The sequence below is a fragment of the Anabas testudineus genome, chromosome 23 (assembly GCF_900324465.2).
Source record: "Anabas testudineus chromosome 23, fAnaTes1.2, whole genome shotgun sequence".
In the NCBI taxonomy this organism is placed as follows: domain Eukaryota; kingdom Metazoa; phylum Chordata; class Actinopteri; order Anabantiformes; family Anabantidae; genus Anabas; species Anabas testudineus.
The window spans coordinates 10,795,196-10,809,141 of NC_046631.1; the positions used below are offsets into that span (position 1 = coordinate 10,795,196).

The window sequence follows — 13,946 nt, forward strand, 5'->3', positions numbered from 1 at the left end:
AAAAGTTACATACACGAATGTCAAAGCACACAGGCTACTAACAAGTCTGCAGTCTTGTGATGAAATCATTTTGTTTCCAGTGAAATGTGGGTTTTTCCAACAGTTTCCTTCCTGTTGCCTGAGACATGATGAACCACAGATACAGTATAAACAGACCTTTGCCACCACATTGTTGCATTATATAGTTAATACGTGAATTTTTTTCCTTGAAATAAAAAAAAAATAGTACAATTAGAACAGCTACCTTTGATTATGATACATCCAGTACACATTACATGGTTTCATGATCACAGTGACCTGTATATGCTCTAAAAAGTATGTTTTTGCACTATGATGAGAGCTGCATCAAATTACTGTAAATAGTGAAGCTTCTGAATTTACAGTGAGAGCTGTGGCTTCTTGTGCAGCTCGGCTGCAGGGCCCACTGATGGTTTACTCTGTCTACAGCTATTAACACATTCAGCTAATCAAAGAACCTCAGGGTGAAACGCTGGGTTTTTATGCACCAAGCAGGATTTGATTGTCCTTTGTTTGATTATTATGGTGTTCTACCCTCCGTTCTGACCACTTTTATGATTGTCTCCTCCCTGCTCTACTGTCTGATCTTTAATTCATTCATGATTGATGATTTAGGCAGGATTCTGGAGTTGTCTGGCTCACTTCACAGCTCTCTCCAACAACATCCCAACCTCATCCTCCCATCCTCCCATCCTCCCATCCTCCTTCAGCCTCCCCCACCCACCCTATCAGCACAGACAGATAAGTACCTTTTCCCATGCCAGGGGCTTTTAACTGCCTCAAAGTCTGCAAAGACGCCTCCAAAAACCAGCTCTATTTTCCTCTCACTGGGATAAAGTTGCATTCGCACAGTCACAGTCCGTCATATGTCCACCAGTTGGTCTTCACAGGGTCCTTCATCCATCAGAGGGGGAGCAATGACACTACTGCCATGCAATCAACAGCACAAGAGCAAACCAGCAGGGACAGGTCATCAAACTAGAAGACAGCAGCCTTCAGTCTGTTGGAGATTGTGTATAATATGGTCAGAAATAAAACTGATTGGATCCTTATCCACACTTTTATTATGTCATAAAACTGGAGAATTTGTTGAATAACAACAAATGTATCTGCTTGTTATGGGCTGATAGATGACTGCAGAATAAAGCAGGTGGTGCATTTGTGAGATTTTTTATTAGATGTCTACAAGAGAGAAATGTGTTGTAACTCACTCATTGTGGCTCAAGGTGTTTGTTTTTATTTAGCACGCGCACATTTATTGTACTCGGACCACTGTTTGTATGACAATATTGATAACATAGCAATTTTTCAATATAACACTTTGTAGTTGTACAATTTGATCAGTTTAATTAAGTCCAGTGGTCTAAATAGGGGGACAATTCTCAGTTTTTAAAATGCAGGAGTGTTTTCTGCATCAGAATCATTTGAAGTACAACAACAGCTTCTGGTCGAATTTATCAGAGTATTAGTCATTCTGCAGTCTACCTTATCCGATGTGCACATACATTTATACATAAGGTTTCTTATCACTGCCTGACACGTGGACATATTTACACGGACATATGACTAGCATTATAAAATCTTGACACAGACAATAACATCCTTATAGCATCATCAGGAAGTTATTGTAAATGTGTGGACATGTGTATGTATTTATGCACATGCATTTACATGATGATGATATGCAAGGTGCATCAGTTCTTACAGACAGGTTTCACAGGTGCATACAGTATATGCATGACTATGTTTCACATATACTGTGCAGGAAGAGGTTGCATGGAAATTAGGTATGCGAGAAGAAGAAAAATCACATTATCCTGAGAAAACAATATACTGTACAAAGGAAAAAGCAAACTAAATAACAGTCCACACTGCCTCTCCCAGTACTTTCTCATCTAAGATGCTTCCAGAATCCAGAAGCAGGTACATTTATCTGTTTACAACTAATGAACATGTACATATTCTTTTTAAATAAAGTTTGGAAATACATAATTCATGACTGATAAACACACAGTCAGACCAATAGGACTGAGAAGTGATAAAGTCCCATTATGTTTTCCATTAGACAGCAGCGTGCGGCTCAGTTCTTGCGCAGCACTTGTACATCTTAGATCATCATGAAATTATTTCATTAGTGGATAAGATTACAGACAGCATTAGAAAATAGTTGGCTCTGTGACAAAAACTTGAAGTTTGAAATCAGAACTGTAGAAAGACATTAAACATAACATGTAAAAGTTTTCAGAAAAACCTGTAACTTAATTTACTTTTTAAGTAGACACCTTTTTGGCAACTACTTTAATCAATTAAGTGGTGAAATGTTTATAATTGACCATCACTTCTTTGCTTCTACCAGTGGCCAAAGATCATGGATTTCTAAACTTTGAAATGAATCATACATAAAGTTTATATGATGAGAAATACATTAACTCAGAAATGAATGCAGCCTCGGTTTGATATAAACCTTTACTGGTTTGCCAGTAAATGTTCAGAAATGTCCTGGAAAACGTAGATGATTATGTTTTAATGGCCATTTCCTTTTCTGAAACTAACTCACCTTAGATCTTCAGAGATTTTATGCCAAGTGTATTTTGCAGTGTTTTAGTCACAATGCTTTAATGTTTCAGGAACTCTAGATCTTTTATTCATTATGCAATGCCATCAGGGAGGGATCTTATTGGTCTCAAATTCATTCTGTGGCCTGACCATACACCAGTGCCAGAAAACACATTTTTAAGTGAGAATATTTGGCAGTGAAGTGTTTTTGCGTAAAACATTTGCACAGTATCATATATGCAAGAGGCACTTGATTGTTGTTTTAGCTCAGCCTTGCATAATCCTAGATTTAAAGTAAGTGAGACAAGTAGCAATCTTTAATCCACCATGCAAACACCAGAGTAGCATCGTATAAGACTCAAAACGTACCCTTACAACTGCTGAGACACAGGGGGCATCCAAAGTTCAAGCAGCAGGCGTGAGAGGTCAGGTATCTCATGCAGCCTGTGGCACCAAGGACACCGCCTGGCACCTCTGTGAAGGAAAGAGGATTAAGAGAGCAAAGTTAATCTTAACATTTGGAAAATACCAACAGAGCTGGGTTAGAGAGGTTAAGCTTCCAGCAGCCTTCTAATTAATATTCAGACTCTGCAACTAGTGCTCCTTTGCCCTCCCTAGTCCCTGTTTGTCCAGAGTGAAGGAGTTTGTGTTTAAAGACAGATCTCTTCGTGTGCAGCTAACAGAGTCTCTAAGCCTCAGTCTGCTGCTAAATGATTGGGTGACCTCAGGCAAGCTTTTCCCAGAGGCCTTTTTGGTATTCAGTTCGCAAAGTCCCGTCTAAAGACCCTCATTGATCAGCGGCTCCTTAAGATCCTCTCTTTTCGTTTAGTGAAGAGTAACGGTTACATCACTGTCACAGAAAATGGATAAATGGTCAACTGATTTATGGGGGAGTAGCTGGGTCACAGTAGCTGTGTCTTCCTCATCTTACAATGCGTGTCTTACTGTATTTTAAGTGCAGATGCAAAAAAAAAAAAAAAAAAAAAAAGGGAGTCTTATGGAAAAAGATAGCTATAATGACTAACCATAAGGCTGCATGCTCCCTAAATAAATAAATAAATAAATAAATAAAACCGAATTAATAATAATAATAATAATAATAAATAATTCCAGTCATATAAGGGGAAGCATATTTTTTAGAAAGGTTAATGTTAAAACTAACATTTTATTTTCTCTCTGGCTGACTTCTGCCGTCCATGCCGTGCATTTCACTAATCGATCTTGATGATTTGTTATTAGTAATTGTAGTAATTCTAGAAATCATTCTGACAAAAGAAATGGTACACAGCCTACAAAAAGACTGGCTGGAGTTGGCTCAGTTGCCATGGAGACGGTTCAGTTGTTCAGGTGGTTGTTTATGGTCTGGTTGTAATATCCAGCACCTGTGTCCAAAGATGTGTTGAAGGGTAACGGAAATTGCAGAAGTAGATCTTGAGTCGATTTTGCCAAAGTATTGTAATAATGGCCACTGGTGAACCTTTTCCATTAGGGAAAATATTCTTACATAAACATATCATTTCCATTTGAAGACTTGAACTACACACCTTTGAAGAACAACACCATCATCGTTACTGATAAAGGCCATGAGATGTGCTTGAGCTGTGCTTGATCTTAACGACCTAAGATAACCCCTAGCACATCTGGCACTGCATCAGGAGCTAGTGAAACATTGTCATCTTGTTTGCCATCATAAGAAAAGCACAAGTGTTACTAGTACAGATGGCTTTGTTCTATTTATATGTCACGTTATCGCAGAGTGAGTCAGAATGCACAGTACCAGGACCCTTAAAGTGAAGCAGCTATTCAGTCATTAATTTTAGACTCAACACCGCTGCTTTTCCTACAGCAGCGTGTCAAAATGTCGGAAAGAGGCTACAGCTGAGGGGGATTTTGCAGCCATAAGTTCTCTGCTGCTGTGTGAGCTCAGCTGAAGGTTGTGTTCTCTTCAAAAATGAGAATTTCCACCTCTGATATCAACTACAGCCCTTACATCCCCTTTCAAATAGCTACTCTGACCTACAAAACTCCAAACCACATCCTCTCCAAACCTGCCACACTAATCAAATGCCTTATTTTTATTCATCACTCCGCTCCCAGTTTCCCTCCAGCCCTTCTGACTGTTTCACAACTTGCTTACTGCACTCCACTGTACAATCTCCCCTGTCATGCAGACGCAGCTCACAACTTAATTATTCATCCCCAATCTATCCACTAACAGCAGCCTACAATACAAGTCACTCACCTCCAGTCAATAAATATTCTCTTTGCCAAGATTAGAAGATTTCACATGACCTAGATATTAAATCACATTATTGTTCCAGCACTGTCATGCTAAATTATCTCCGACAGTGAAGAGAAAGGAGAGAGAGGGGGAGTAGAGAAGGCCAAAGGATGCCAACTTCAGTGGATGCTTCAGTTCAACAGTGACCCCTGCTGTAGAGTGCAGACTGGTTTTCCTTCCCTCAGGGCAGACAGCTTTGAAGGCACGAAAGTTTAAAGGGGAAAGAGGGGCATGCAGCTTTCCTACCTGTCAATTATTACAAACTGTCCTCATGTATTTAAACCTTTCACCAATTTTCACCTTTAAGAAGCATTGAGCAAACTGCATTTCTTGTCAGGGTTAAAAAAAATTATTTTTTATGACTTGAATGTGCATTTACTCCCATAAATAATTCATTTTTCCAAAATATATGAAGTAACAAATAGACTACACAGTTTCTAAATGAACGTTAATTAATTATTTAACGTAATTGAACATATTAAAATGTAATAAAGATTTATCAAGACGTAACTGTTTTTAATTCTTTGCTGTGGTTATCATTGCAGAGGAGCACAAAATATCCTCCTGCATTTGGCATAAAACAAAAACACATCTGTCATTTAATGCTGCAAATCCAGAGAATGCCAGGAATGAAGTGTGCCATCATTTGTCCACTCATCCAGTACACGTAATCCAGCCCTAATCCCAACCTTGAACATTTGTCTGCGTGACAGGTGTAATCTTTGTATGAAGTTGAAAAGTGCTGTTTTTAGAAAGTCTGTGGGAGGGTGCAGGGGATCAGTTCTCCATGCTTCACTAGTGAGGCCTATTTCCTAAGTCCAAGTTCATCCAGCTGCAGCCTTGCCAATGCTAGCAGCATGCTTTATGTGTCCCCTTTGCTGGGAAGAGTAATCGCTGGTGTGCTGCAGCAGTGGAGATTTAGCAGTCCTCTTACCTTGAGCCTAAACAGTCACTGAGAATAGTGCTGCCTGCAGCCTGCCACTACACGTATACATCAACCACCCATCATAATCTCCTGCTGCTAACCATCTCTCACCCCATGCATCAACGTGTCAGAGGGAAATATTCATGAAAGGCAATTAAAATAACTAAAAAATCCATCACCCATAAACACAGGAGTTGACAAGATTATCATCTAGATGAATATTTATCACAAGGAATGGCAGCATCAAAGGCTTTTCCACCATTAAAGCACAAGCGGACCTGCTCTCACCGAGCTGTGCAAATGCTAAAAACATCACGGAGTTTGCTCAGTAGTGAATTTGCTAAATGATAAGGATGTTGGTTTAAGCGGCCACCAGGGGATTGGAGGTACACATGGCTGCAGGTGGAGCAAGGCTGAGGTGTTCAAAAGGGGATTTGACTAACGTGTGCACGCTCCAGGATATTCAGGAGTAGAGCCCTGAAGATTTTCTAACGGCTATAACAGACAGATAAAACACAGTGAACTGCATTCAGACTGCTCAACTCAGAGTAATGTAGGCGTTTACTCGGGGTTCCTCATATGAGGATCCCAAAAAGCAAGGAAGGTGAAAGAGTCACCTGGCATTATGTTAAAAGTGGTTATACTGCTTCCAAATGTAGAAATATCTACAGAACCTGTTGTGTCGACAATGCACTGCACAAACGTTCATTTAGTTCCATTACAAGAGAATTTTTTATAAACATCATTACTGAAAATAGCACTTTCTTTTGTTTCAGCATCTTTTTAGGAGAAGATTAACTATAAATCAGAAGTTTCTGCAGCCTTACCGAAGTTTTAGGACAGAAAAATGAGTCTGAGAAGCAAAAACCAGGCCAGAACTATTTTAACTCTTTAACTGAAACAAATGAAAGCAATCAAGATGATTGTATCAGTGTTAGAAAATTTAAATCAACACATGCATAATCTGAATTAGGAGGAAACAAATGATCTTTTCCATCCATGTTTGCTTTAAACAAACTAAACAGACACAAATGCTGAATGCCTTTTTGGATTTATAATGGATTTGATGGTGTTCCTTCATGGTGAACCTCTCTTTCTTTCGTTTCTTCAATGATGAGACGGGAATCGAAGTGAGACAGATGTCAGACTTTTAGAAAGTCCATTAAAAGTATCATTCAATTTGCATGTGACCTGGGACAGAAGGTCGTTAGAGCTTAGCAGATCATTTGAACATTGGATAGAGTTGAACCTCAGTGTTTTCATTCAAGGCTAAACTCTGCCATCAGCATTCAGACAGGATGAGCTATAGCCTCGTCTCGGCCAAGCCTCGAGTGTCAACTGAATTAAAATTCTGCTCACAGGGGAGGACGTATAACAAGAGAAACTTTTCCTGGCAGGTAGGTAGGTAGGAAGGAAAACTTAAACAAAAATGTGGGCACCAGGGAACTTGGAGACAAACAAAGCAAGAGGGTTTAGATGATGTTCTGTGACACCAGTGGGTAAGAAATGACATCAGGGATCAGGGGTGAGGCTTTGAAGGTTGTTGGATGGAAGATGTCAAAAGTTAGGTGACGTGAAGTGAGGACAGAGCCAATAAGGTTACTACAAGGACCCTCATTCCTTCAGTGCCATCACAGCCCTAAAATGGGCTCCTGTGCCGACGGTCTGGATTCTCTCTTATCCAGTGAGTGAGAGAGGAGATAGCCTCCTGTGCGCTCCATCTGGCTACCAACGTATACTTTATGTTTACCAATGAGATCGCAGAGGAGATGGCGTCATTCGGGGCGACGGGTAAGGGTGATGTGCACTGCAAGCCTGTCAGTTTGTGTCTGTTTTTCCCAGTTTCACCTCCACGGATTGAGAGGAGAAGACTTTGGGATGAGGCCAGCGAGTGCTCCTTAAAGTCGTTACAACCACCGACTGCGCCTGTTGTACACGACAGGGCTCGTTAGTGTATCCGAGACACCTTGGCTGTTACTTACTGCATTGTGACTGCTGCTAATGTCCCCGCATCTAGATTAAGAATGAGAGGCGGGGCTTTTATTGCCAATTTAGGTACAGATGTTGTTCTCATCTCTAATGAGACTAGTTTATACTGGTGCATAAAGTCATTACACAGGGCATACAATATATTCTCACCTGTGCTACTACTGTATAACTGCTGCTATGTTTCCCATCTGGAAATACTTTTCAGTTATTATCTGCATCTTATCAGTGGAACATGACTACCTATGCGTACCTTACAACACTGGTGAATATCAGTTAACCTTATTGTGCAAGTCCATGCACATTAATTACTTAAAATAGTAAACAGACAAAAATTTTCCATTCATTCATCATTTTACATTCGGGTTAAGTTCTTTGAACTGTCCTGACAGCCTGTAGCTCATATCCTTGGCTCTGCTGGGTGACACAGCACTGACTACACTCTGATCCAGCTAATAACCAGCCAACCTCATTTCAGGAGCTCAGATATGACACCTAAGGGGAGGGGTCTCCTCCCTGCCTTATCTCAAAGTGAGGTCCGACAATTTAGTGACTCACAATCGAATTGTTCTGTAGAATAAAGCAAAGAATTACGGGACAAATGGCAGCGATCCAGTGAACAACAGCAGCCCTTATCAGAGAGATGCAGGGCAGTGGAGGTTTAACATTAGCTGAGGGTGAAATACAGTTGGAAAGGGAACAAACACAGATGTTGGGCTGTCTGTTGTGTCAAAATACATTTAAGAGGAAGACGTAAATGGAAAATGACATTTATTATATTGATGCAGGCACCGTTTAGTTTTTTAGTTTATATGTATATACTGTATCTGTTTCACAGAGATACAACAATCTGTCTCCATCTTTGTGTCTTTCTCTCCTCCCCCTTATTTGCAATGAGTCAGCCTCTATAAAAGAATACCAATCACACAGCAGTCTCAGTTATGAGCGAAATATCCCCTCCTAATACCCTGCTGACAGATTTCTTTCCGCACCAGCAGTGATGGTCCCTCAAAGCTCCATTGCTAATTCTGTCAGACGTCACACAGTTGTGGAAACACTGACACCCCCCATCTTTCACCAACTGGCTCCAAAAGACATGAAAAGCCTCATAGTCTGACACTGAGCTGAAACTGACGTCTGTCAGCATGGACGGCAGGAAGAGTCCAACAGTGGCACACACACACACACACACACACACACACACACACACACACACACACACACGAGGTCAGCACCCAGCACGCGACTTACAGCAGTGTATCCAGGAGCACAAGAGTCCGGTTAAATGTTAATGTTATTATTGAAGCTGGAAGATTCAGACTGAGCAGGAGAGACTTGATTCAGCTGAATGTGTGACTTTGTCGAGACACAGAAAATATAAACAGAGAAAGTTTTACTGTCAGCTGTCATTTGTACTATTTAGAGCTTAAATCTTAAAAAAACTGAAAACTAAACACAGTCTGTCACAGTTACACGCAGGATAACTAATCAGTTTCAGAAGGGTCAAATTATTGGCATGAATGGAGCAAATCTGCTCCTGATCATATTCATGTGTGTCCTTCCACTTCACAAGATGACAGGGTTCACTGCTGGACTCCAGAAGGCCTACGTGTTAAAGTCAGGTTATTGCTTATGTAATAATGATTGTCAGTTTTTGTGCCCTCACTCACAGACTGGCATTTACAAGAGCCAGTATAACGGAGAGGCTCCACTATTATAGACTGGATGTCACAACTAGAACTGCCACATATAAAAAGGTTTTGTATATTATCCCCTAACAGGAAGGTTGTTCAAGTCCCTTTCTGACTGATTTTATAGTCCTTAATTTATATCTCACTTCTCTGTCTTTTAATTAGCACTTCAGCTCAGTTTGTGATTTTCTTTCTTTATTATAGTTTTGACTTTTTGCAAAGTTTCCAGTAAATAACTTTTATTATCTACCTACAGTACATTAACATTTACTATGTGGTTTCTAACACACTATATTATAGTGTAGCTGTAGACAAGTGTTACTGTACAACTCCTCCTGTGGGCATCAATAACAAGAGGCTGGTAGATGCATAAATGTAGATGATGTATGGACAGAAGTAACACTGAGTATCAGTAACTGAACTTAGCATGAATACAAAGCATCATTAAACTAGAAAACTGCTACGTCTAGTTATGCAAGTCAACCCTTGACTACTGTATAATTTGCATAATACTGTTAATTTCTATCATAGATTTTCTTAGCAGGTTCAATTTAATTATGTTTGCACACCTAAATGTGACAGGTGTAAAAGAGAGAGCTTAAAAATAATTCATAGGCAACACAATAACTTTATACTATTGCCAACCACAGATTTAATTGTGTAGCTACAGAATAAATTAGTGATGAGTAAGTAGAGGGTGTGTGTTCTCCCTTGTGGCACTCAATGCAGGAAACAGATGAGAGGGATTTTGGCTAGATTTTGAGCATTAGCACCCTGCTACCACCCACCCTGGTGCACCATGTTATTAGCTGACTGAATCTATCATTATGAGAATGTCTTTGTCTTCACTGTGTGCTTTGCAGAACTGCACATTTTATGTGATAAACAGAAGTATGGATCCCTAGAGAATAAGAAAAGCGGATGTTGAAACCACCTCAGGGAGTTGTAACGCACCACTACCTTGGCAAAATGTGTCTACACATGCACACAAGCACATACACGTGCATGACTATGTCCTGTTGCCACCATTGCCGTCATTTTGTCAATTAAGGTGAAGAGGTGTGACAAGTCACGATGAAACTGCACTTCTCTCATTACAGCTTTAATTTTTCTTTGAAGAGACCGATACGTGCAGCGAAACAGACGCCAGCAGAAAAAAGAAAGAGAAAAACGGCCTTAATAATATTATGTGTGTGGCGGGAGAAGAAGCAGCCAGATCAAATTTTCCCCTCATTCCACAGGGTGTATACAGTAAATAAACTCTATTGACTCTGTACTATAGTTCAATGTTCAATATATACTTTATTCCAGCTGCTCCCCACAATCTCTCACCTATTCTTGTTATCTTTCTTTTGGTGCATCTCTCTCTTGCTCTTTCCCCCAGAGGCCAAACTCTTGCTTCTAAACTCGCGTTATTGATCTAAGTGAGTCCCGTCATAGACATGAAATTCTGGGAGATATTACAACATCTCTGCAACCACACCACACTCAGATAATCACTACTAGTTCTTGTTTTTTTTACTTTGTTGGTGTTTTATTTGCACCAACGGTGTCATTGCAGCAGAGCATCCTGTTGGATAAATAGGAATAATTAAACTGGGCCTGGACAAACACAGATCATGATTAAAACCAGACTAACATTAAAAGCTCAAACACAAGTGGTGATCTGAAAATATATCAAAATAAATAAAGAAATTGTGGCTGTAGCTAATAGAGATAAGGTCCCTTGCGGTTTGCAGAGTTTTGGGACCGAGTCACGCTCTCTGTTGGAATGGCTTTTACTTGTACTTCAGACTGTAGAACAGGAATACCAATGAGAAATTTATACGTAGGACTGCATCCAAAACAAGTTTTCAAAGCCTCCTTGCTAGATGGGCTCTGATGTCCCCGCTTAGTGTGGTAATAAGAAGCTGGAATTAAGTATTGAGGCCGAGAGAGCGATAGGTTTGCAGAGCAGGAACACCTCTTTACATTTCTCTCCAACTGTAGGTGGGGGTTAAGTGGGTATATTAGGCAAAGATCAAAGAGATGATTAAGATGTACTGTGAAGTTGCACTTGAGTCTAAAATGCTCCTCAGCAGCGTGTCATTACTATGAACAGGCTGCACAGAGAAAGACAGGTTGGATTGGGATGAACAGTTAAATCTCAGCTGAGCCTCACAGCAGAAAGAATTTGTATTTGCATTAAGATTAAAGCTGTGATGCCAAAGTATCAATACCAGTATGCAGCATTACATAAACTGTCCCATGCATCATTCAATTAGTAACATAATTAATCTGCAATACTTGTGCTTCACATTCAGGATACACAGTTGTGGTGATAGCCTTTTCTATTCTTTTTATTCTTTAATAAAACCCAACAATGAATAGATCCTACTTCTACTTAAAGTAGGACACAAATCACAACAAATAAATGGCCTTGACGACATGTTCCTTCTCTGTGAAGAATATTGACTCTAGCTTATTTTGAATAAACACCATCCTGCCGCATCAAATACTCATTGGAGCACTGCAAGTGTAATATGATTCAAAACAGCCCAATAAATACACTGGTTGCTGGGATTTTCTTTTAAAAGCTTGTTTTGTGTAATATGTGCATTTCCTGTCAAGAGATTTGCGATTTAGTTTTAGTTTTAATTAATTTCTCACAGACGGAGTCAAATATGAGTCTATTGATGTTTTTCCTTTTCCATAATTGATTGCATGCACTCATATACATCTTTTGGGATTTTCTTTTGATAAATTATAAGACAGTTTACTTGTAGAGCCCTGTGGGTTGTTTTCAACAAGCTGCAAAAGTTATGTTTAAAGTGGCTCTTAAAGTTCAAATGTATTTAACTTAAATATTTACAAAACATCACTTCAGTTCCCATTTACTGGAATGGTAAAATATTTATTTACTGTTATTTTACTTCCTTTTCATTATGCACATTTGTCTCACCTGCTTCCAGGAGCAGTCCTATGGCCGAGCATCAGTAACAAGGTGTTTTCAGGCTAATGGTGACCTGAGTGCATGTCACTCTGGCTGCAGAGGGATGGACAGAGACAGAAAGTAGCTGTGAGTATATGTGAGCAACTGTTCATTACAAGGAAATGATGAGCGATTTGTCCTTTCACCTGCCTCCCACTTGAGTAGAGCGACATTACCTCCTACAGTATTTGGACGCTCTGACTTCCCTTCATGTATCTCTCAACATCTCAACACCCGCATTTCTGTTTATGCTCCCTTCTTCTAGCAATAATCAAAGTTAGAGGTTTGTACATTGAGGGAGTCAGAGGTTTCGAGGTAATTTGAGCATTTTAGCTCCTACTTTTCCTGAAATTGTAAAGAGACACATGTTTCAAAGGTGACTGATAAATACCACATGTCACTTTAATGGAAATTAGACCCAGTCGTGCTTTTTAAGCATCACTGTTGGTTTAGTGACTGTGTCAAGAAATGAGATCATGAAAATTAACACGTTTCTCTTTGTTTCACTATATAATTACTACTTTAAAAAGAAAATTGGTCTTATTTCTGCAGTTGTGTTCAAATTAAATGCTAAGATCCGCAAAGACGTCACAAATCACTATGGCGTTCAAGAGGAGACAGAACTGACAGTGTCACACTTCACTAACGAGTCAAAAACTCAAGGAAGATGCTGGGAAGGATTTAAAGGCATGATGATGGCAGTAATGCAGATGCAGGTACCTGATAAAATGGTTAGCAGCAGGCAAGATGGCCGACAACAGGTGAGGTAAACAAGTGTTTTCACACAGCAGCAGGTAGTGAAGTAAACGGTTTCTCCTAATTTAACACAAGTCTCCTCACAGGTAGTGGGTCGGAGCACAGGTAAGCAGCAGCATAACAGGAAGAATAACTTACCAAACAGAAAATAAGACTGGGGGGTGGGGGGGGCATATCACAAAATAAATAGGAGGGGCTGAGTGGGTGACCAAGCATGCTGAAATGAGGAGACTGAGGATGAATGTGACTGTGCAGGGGAAAAATAGAGGCAGAGAACAGACAGAGAGAAGAAGGATGACAGAAACTCTCTGTTTGCTTAACTCGTGTAGAAGAGAATAAGACAAACTGTTAGTTCCACAGTTTGTAGGATTGTGGTTCAGCCTGACCTGCACTTACAGTATATGTTGTAATTGTGCAAAACTGACATTTATGTTTTGTTTTAACTGCAAATAAAGTGGTTCAGATAATCTGTGTGTGTGTTGTAGCTGGGATCCTGTAAGCCCTGTCGCCAGCCTGCAAAAGGTCAACCAGAGCGCTGAACCTAAAAGGTCCCGTCAAGAGACGCAAAGCTCGCAGCCAGGATGCAAAGTGCCAGCCTGAACCACTGCCTTCCACTTCAGGCCTCTACAGAGTGCCAACACAGCTAGCAACAGCTTTCCAATCTTTGCTGAGTGCCATCCAGCACTAGTCTAAAACAGAACAGGGCCATGCATAAAAGATGAGTCATGGAATAATGTGAAAGTGCATGTGAATGAGTGTGTA

General features: G+C 40.1%; 1 long non-coding RNA gene across 2 annotated transcripts; it reads right to left on the reverse strand.

Annotated features, from left to right (window-relative positions):
• Window positions 1–832: 832 nt before the first annotated feature.
• On the reverse strand, window positions 833–13,312 carry LOC113164310. Of its 2 annotated transcripts, XR_003298986.1 has the most exons (4): window positions 13,149–13,312; window positions 12,399–12,482; window positions 2,944–3,048; window positions 833–1,018 (listed from the first exon to the last, which is right to left on the reverse strand). It is a non-coding gene; the product is annotated as an uncharacterized LOC113164310 (long non-coding RNA). The 2 variants fall into 2 exon arrangements; XR_003298985.1 differs by lacking the exon at window positions 833–1,018 and having other exon boundaries at window positions 2,068–3,048.
• Window positions 13,313–13,946: the final 634 nt, after the last annotated feature.